At 47.6% G+C, this 7,500-nt stretch overlaps 1 long non-coding RNA gene across 1 annotated transcript in view; it reads right to left on the bottom strand.

The window, feature by feature from the left end:
• The window catches only part of LOC134436733 (uncharacterized), a 206,739-nt gene extending 199,384 nt beyond the window's left edge, over positions 1-7,355 (bottom strand). Inside the window, exon 1 of the long non-coding RNA XR_010032252.1 lies at positions 7,129-7,355. This is a non-coding gene — a long non-coding RNA (uncharacterized LOC134436733). The remainder of the gene's footprint in view (positions 1-7,128) is intronic.
• Between the last annotated feature and the right edge of the window lie 145 nt (positions 7,356-7,500).

The raw sequence follows: 7,500 nt of genomic DNA, 5'->3' as shown, positions 1-7,500 counted from the left end.
TCTATTATGGCCCCCCTTAGGCAGACCTAGGCAGACCTAAGGACTGTTCTATTCATTGTAGGAGCATTATGACACGGCCCTTTAGGCAGACCGGAACCTGGTCGCGTTAGGTGCCCATAGAAACCTATTATGTTGGCATATCTCTATATACTTAAAGAATCTCTGTGATGACTGTGGAAACAGGAATAGCATGCAGGTAGGGCTGTAACGATATTGTATCGAACCGAGAAATCGTGATACACAGAGTCACGATACTGTATCGCGATACAAGGAGGCAATATCGTGATACGCACTTTTAACGTTTAGATACCCATCAGCCCAGAAAAGAACCACATGATATGAATTGATTGTGCTTCCAAGCATCATCATTATTATATAGAAACTTTTAAAAATTATTAGTAGCCTATTCTACCAATAAACTATCATAGTTTTTATTCATAATGTTTATAATGTTGGCAAATGTGAAATCATGGGGTGTATCGAACCGTAGGTCATGAATTGTGATTCACCGAATCGTGAGTTGAGTGTATCGTTACAGCCCTACATGCAGGGAGAAGACAAGCCCGGTTCAGAAAGTCAAAAACCCGGCTGCCGGATATTTGCTCCAACCAATTACAACAAAACGGCTAATCATAATGACCACAGCACTTCAGCATGTGGGTGTGCTCCAATAGCAGTGGCCTCACGATTGGTGTAGTACACACACACGCACACACACACACACACACACACACGCACACACACACACACACACACACACACACACACACGCACACACATGGCTACACAGGGGCTATGTGTCTGCACGCACACACACACGCGCATGCACGCACACACGCACACACACCTCAGGTCAGTTACTATCAGAGTACACTTTAACCCGTGTCCTTTTTTAAGCCTCTACTTACTACACCATGATATGTGGCACTGCACGCAACACATTCAACTGTGTGTGTGTGTGTGTGTGTGTGTGTGTGTGTGTGTGTGTGTGCTAAAAGTGTACTCTGATAGAGTAACTGACCCAAGGTGTGTACGTGTGTGTGTGTGTGTGTGTGTGTGTGTGTGTGTGTGTGTGTGTGTGTGTGTGTGTGTGTGTGTGTGTGTGTGTGTGTGTGTGTGTGTGTGTGTGTGTGTGTGTGTGTGTGTGTGTGTGTGTGTGTGTGTGGTGCATTCCCGCCCCCCTCCTAACACCAGTAAAGACTATTTACTTTGGCATGTGCACAGAGGACTCGCGCAGTCACAAGAGTATGCAATATTAATACACGCCCTCGTCCACCACACACACACACACACACACACACACACACACACACACACACACACACACACACACACACACACACACACACACACACACACACACACAGGCCTCAGCTCTGCACCAGGCAGGGAAGACGACCGGGGGGTCAGTTGTACGAGGCCTTGAAAGAGGGAGGGCCCAGAATGCGCACACACACACGCACACACACGCATGCACGCACGCACGCACGCACGCAGGCACACACACGCACACACACAGAGTTGAGGGAGGGCTCAGAATGCACGAGCACACGCACACACACACATGCACACACACACACGCACACACACACACACACACACACAGTTGAGGGAGGGCCCAGAATGGCGTCCCCATTGCTGAGGGAATATTAGTGTGAGTGTGCTGTGACGTGACGGGGGGGCTTTCAGATGACTTTGTCCCCATGCCCGCCCAACACCCTCAGCAAACTGTAATAGAAGCATGGCGGTCACTACGTCCAACTGTTGTAGTAACACTTAAGTTTTTCTTTTTCTTCAAGACAGTTTTTTTTTAAAATCTTTTACCTGACATGTTTCGACGGTATAGCTTCCGTTTTCAGCCGGTCTGAGCTGCTGCGTCTAAATGAGCTATTCTAACAGAGGCCAACTAGCAGAGTGTGGCATGGAACATTAGTAAACCTCCCTCCTGAAGCCTCATATCCCCTTAATGCATGCCGTGCCTCCTGTGGCACGCTGTAATAGACATTGAAAGTTAACTACTATAGTACTACACTACTATGAGTGCACAGGGCCTTCAGTAATACATTATTGGTCATTGCCATTCTGGTAACAGCTCATTTTTAATGCCGTGTCTTAAGGGGTTAAACAGTATCAGTAGTGCTGAGCTATTGGACCGGTCCTTTATCTCAGCGGTATTGCGCTGTGCCTCCCATACCCGAGGGGGTGGCTCGAGACCTCGAGGGGGTGGGCTGCGCGGGAACACCTCAGTTACATTATCAGTGGGCTGTTAACATGACCCTGACCTGAGGGGCCATTTACAACCCATGAGGCTCTCTTATCCGGCCCCCGATTTGATTTTAGTGTCATGCAGTTTCACATGATATATGACAGGTTTTGTAAAGAAATCTCAGAAATTGCAATGCCAATACAATAAAGTTATATTTTCAGGGGACCGAGTGAGGTGGGGCGCCTATAGTAAAAGTGGCCGCCGTCAATATAGGCCTAAAGTGCAGGGGGAAATCCTGGAGGTATAGCTGCCGTCAATATAGGCCTAAAGTGCAGGGGGAAATCCTGGAGGTATAGCTGCCGTCAGGGGCGATTTTAGCTTATGATCTCTAGGTGGGCCTGGCCCCTGGTGCTGAAAGTGGTACCTGACAGAAGTACCTGACAGAGTAAGCGTTCCATTTCTATTTCAGATTTGAGATTTGGTTTTCAAAAGGCTTTCAATTTTAAATAATAGTTCACTCAATGAAGGACTACCCACAAGTCATGAAATTACATTTTCCCTCACGAAATCTAACTTACATTACCTACATACGTGTAGGTAATCCTTGTGATTGGTAGCCTACTGTGTATCAGATATGCACCCTAATGGTTGTCATAGTTCTTATGTGATTGAGAGGAAAGAAAAAGAGAGAGGAAAATATTATAATAAAGTATAGGAAGTATTATACAGAGTAGATACAAAGCCAGATGACAATGAAGCTTTTTTTTGTCAAAACATGATAGCCTAGGCCTACTGTTAGGGCAGCTCTACAGTTACAATAATTTGAACAGGAAGCTTGTTTCCTTGTTTCATCATTTGGCAGCATAATGGATAAATGCCATTTCACCTTGTCTGGATTTTACCCTTGGCACAACAAGTAGAGAAGACACTGAAGAACTAAGACTCCTAATTGGATGGTATTACTGTAGCATGTCTGCAATATATTTAGGGCTAGGCCATTGAGTGACTTAAAAATAATCAAAAAAGTTTTCCCTCTCATGTGTGCTCCTTGCACCGCAAACCACAGTTCCAATCGGTAGCTCAACAGATAAATATTCATCGTGAGTTTTTAAAATCTGATATCTCCTCTCAAGCAAACATAAAAATAACAATTAAAACATCCCCTGCCCAAAGTCATGCCGATTATGGGAATCTCGCAACAAGGTGCGCGCTCCCTGTCACTAAATGGACAGTAGAAACGGCACGGGCACCAAAGTCACTCCTGCTCATTCTGAGCCAGTATGTTCCAATAATAGCAAAGTAAGATCCAACCTTCACACTTCCCAATCTTTAAAATCAGTAGGCTAAGTGAGAAGTTGGAGAGCCCGCATTCTCACATCACAATTAGGCCTACAGCATCACCAAAATATGGATAAACCTCATTTGGGCGATGGCGAACCTCGACTATCAATGTAATGGTGACTCGCAGTGTAATTTTAAGCCGAGATTTGCCTGTTGTTCGCTATTCCAACGCAATTGCTGAAGCATGTTTCATTCCCTCGAGTCACAACTTCTAAACGCTGCCAGGCAGATATATACTGTTGACTGTCCTGATTGTAGCGTAGGCTATTAGTAACAACCCCTATTTAGATCTATGTCCTCATCATTTGTCCTCTGCTTTTTTCTGATACGTTTGCAAAGAAATGGCATGGTTTCCACAGTTGGTTGATACGCATTGTATTCCATCTGTATTTGACTCCCCTTTCCGTTATCTTGCTACCTCAAGCTTTTGTGATTCTGACTGACTCATCTTGCATGAATAGAAGTGGTCAACAGAGAGCCCCATAACACCGGCGAAAGTAACATTGTGCGTCGCAAGGCACCACCTCACAAGATCTTAGCCACCGCTACCTATGTTAAGCATATTTCACGGATATCCACAACCTAATAGTGGACGTTTTTAATGGTCTTTCATTGCAACACTTTTTTTAACCAACGCTTAAAAAATGATGTCAGTTATGATGACAATCAATGTTATCATAGGCTAGTCTGCACATAGCACTGTAGCCTACACCACCTTATTGTGTGTAGTGTGTGCTCCATACCTTCTCATCACAAGAATATGCGGCGATTTGGGTTCTGCCTCGGCTGCATGATAAATCCAGAAACTACTTTCGCAAAAATCATAACTGAACACAACTCTGGCGGCAGGCAGTTGCATGAAGATGCAAACCAATCAGAAGAGGTGTAGCAGACTCGTCACAAGACCTTTCTTGAAGCTCATACACAGGGTTGCCAGACGGGGCAGTAGCAGCAGAATATTGCGCAGGGGCAAAGCGACTGCGCAATTACATTCATTTCCAATTCACAAATAATATTTTAAAAGGCTCCTGAGCTAGTGGGGCCGAGCCAAGTCACGGTGGGGCCGTGGCCCCACTAAAAATAGCCTAAACTCGCCCCTGGCTGCCTTCAATATAGGCCTAAAGTGCAGGGGGAAATCCTGGTTTGTGTTCATAGTACAGCGCTAGGAGGAATTTATTAAATTAATGAAGTGCCCCTTGAATAAAAAGCCCTGCCCTAGCCCCTCTGTGACGGAGGTCTTCCTGCACCTGTTCGTCCCCCTCGGGGAGCGAACCTGCCACCTCGTCAACTACATCGGTTCGGCAATGGGAGGCACAGTACGATACCGCTGGACTTAAGGACCAGTCCCCCGTTTACTAACGTTCCACGCCAACTCTGCTAGTTAGCCTCCGTTACACCTCCCTTAGCGTTATCCACTGATCCCGGATCAGTTTGGAGCTCAGGTCGACAGGTGCGTCATATCGACAGGACATCAGGACAGGTGCATCCGCTCTGGTCCCAAAACAGCACTGTCTATCTTCTCGCATATGAGTATAAATATCCCTATATGCCATAACAGGTCAATGGCTCGATAATGTCCAGCTGCACAAAAGCGCTCTGATTTGCATTGCGTGGATGAAACGTTTTGATTTCAAAGGTTTGGGTCGATGCAATGTGTGAGATTTTCTGTATAGGTAGGGGAATTTTCTTATTATTAGCCTATTATTTTTTTTAAATGTGCATGTATGGATGTAAAGCAAATTGCGTAAGTAGTGGAAATGTGTAGTAGTGCAATGTAGTATAGTGGGACGGCTGTAGGAGTGAAAAATCATTCATTCCTCCTCAGACATGGCAAGCCTGATTACCCCCGGGGTGCTTCTGAGCGCAGCTTTCCCTCCTTCTCTCCCTCCCTGCCTATCTCTCCATGCACTCTTTAAATGCCAAGTCGATACTTCATGGAATTATTATTTTGCACAGTAAAACAAATAGCTCCAGCTGGACGGGTGTATACTGTATATCCGAATGGCACCAATTTGTGATCAAAGTGTCAATAATAATGCTTCAGCCTGTACAGTGCGAGAGTCATTTGGGGCTACACCCATCTAATGTAGGTAATAGATTGCTGCTTGTTGCATAACGTTACCGTAACGTAGCGTGAGAGACTTTTTGGTCAAAGTCGAGCCTTTTACTACCGCAGGCAGGCAGCCTACACTACACTTCACTCCACTACTAGGCCTGCCGTTCCCCCTCTGTAAACAATATAAAAATAGCCAGCCAGCCAGGCAGGCGGGCAGGCAGGCGGGCAGGCAGCGAGCGCACTCGCAGGGATCCCGGCAGCCCATTATATAACCGACAGAGAGCGGAGCTGAATGACATCACGCGCAGGCAAGCCGAGCAATCACTCGCAGCAGAGAGTAGACACACACACACACACACAGCCGATCCGAATGGAACAGAGCAGAGTACACACACACACACACACACACACACACACACACACACACACACACACACACACACACACACACACACACACACACACAAAGCCGATCCGAATGGAACAGAGCAGAGTACACACACACACACACACACACACACACACACACACACACACACACACACACACACACACACAGCTGATCCGAATGAAACAGAGCAGGGCAGAGCAGAGTGAAGCCTCTGTCCCTTTGACTCCCCGGCTCAATGAAAAGCGACTGCCTGCCTGCCTGCCTGTGACCGTGCTCTGCTCTGCTCTGCTCTGCGCGTTTTGTCACATTGGCAAAGCCACCTACATGAATGGGGAATTGGAGTTCAGCCACTCACGCAAGCAAATGCATTCATGTCATGTCACCCTCCTTCCCGGCAACCATTCTCACTCTTGGTTTCCATGCGTGTCAACATATATTGTAGGCTATATAATATGAGAGAGAGAGAGAGGAAAAAAACACTTCCGCAATTGCAATTTCTTGTTACGAGAACAATGTTTCCTGGCTGAGAGCAAAATGTTGACTAAGCGAAAGTAGCCTCGGCCACACAAGGGGGAACTGAAAGCGTTTAAAAGTGCGACGGTGTAGTAGAGTACTACGAGGAAAAAAACATGATTACGAGGAAGTAGCCCCGTGCCGGGCGGTGTAACCAACCAGGCGCGCTCTGCTGTAGTGGCGCAGTTATGTAGAACTAGCGCTCTCTTGCCCCGAACAAGCCCGGCAGAGAGCGCTTCTCCCTCGGCTGGCTTCCTGTGTCCTACTAGCCCCAGCGCTCCAACAACTACCGCTTGGCACTTTAAAAACACGCAGTTGCCGGCTTCGGTTCCAAGTGACAAGTGTCTCAACGGGAACGTCAAACAATGCTCGACACGGCGACAGCAAATACAAAACTTAAAAGACACAAACCACAAAGTTAACACGCTTACAAACAGCCCCATCCCCCTCCCTACACTATACCACACCATACAGGACCCACTCGGAACCAACCCGGGCGTTCTCCCGGTATTAGTTCAACAGCCATTTTCTCTCCGCGAGTGGTTCGGGTTCAGCAAAAAAAAAAAAGTGACGGTGTTGTCAGTGTCAGTGACAGGCTGGCCGGGTGTTAAGATGACTTACTGTGCGGTGTGGAGGGCTGTCAAGTCTCCTGTCCTCTCCTCTCCTCTCCTGAGTGCTCACTGCCTGCCTGCCTGCTAGGCTCCCTGAGCTGCGAGCCTGACCCTCCTGCTGCCTGCATGCGCCGCTCACGGTGGACGCGTCTCCCCTCCACTCGTACAACGATGTCTGCTGCAGACGAGCTAATGGCTCTATCGCCCTCTCTCTCTCTCTCTCTCTCTCTCTCTCTCTCTCTCTCTCTCTCTCTCTCTCTCTCTCTCTCTCTCTACCCCCTCCCTCTCCCCTCCTCCTCCTCCTCCCCCCCTCCCCTCAGTGTGCGTGTCAAGTGTGTGTAGTAGTGTATGTGTGTACAGTGCGCGAGCGCGCGCGCGCGCG

Source organism: Engraulis encrasicolus, chromosome 20, assembly GCF_034702125.1.
Source record: "Engraulis encrasicolus isolate BLACKSEA-1 chromosome 20, IST_EnEncr_1.0, whole genome shotgun sequence".
Classification (NCBI taxonomy): domain Eukaryota; kingdom Metazoa; phylum Chordata; class Actinopteri; order Clupeiformes; family Engraulidae; genus Engraulis; species Engraulis encrasicolus.
This window is presented reverse-complemented; position numbering and strand designations above follow the sequence as displayed.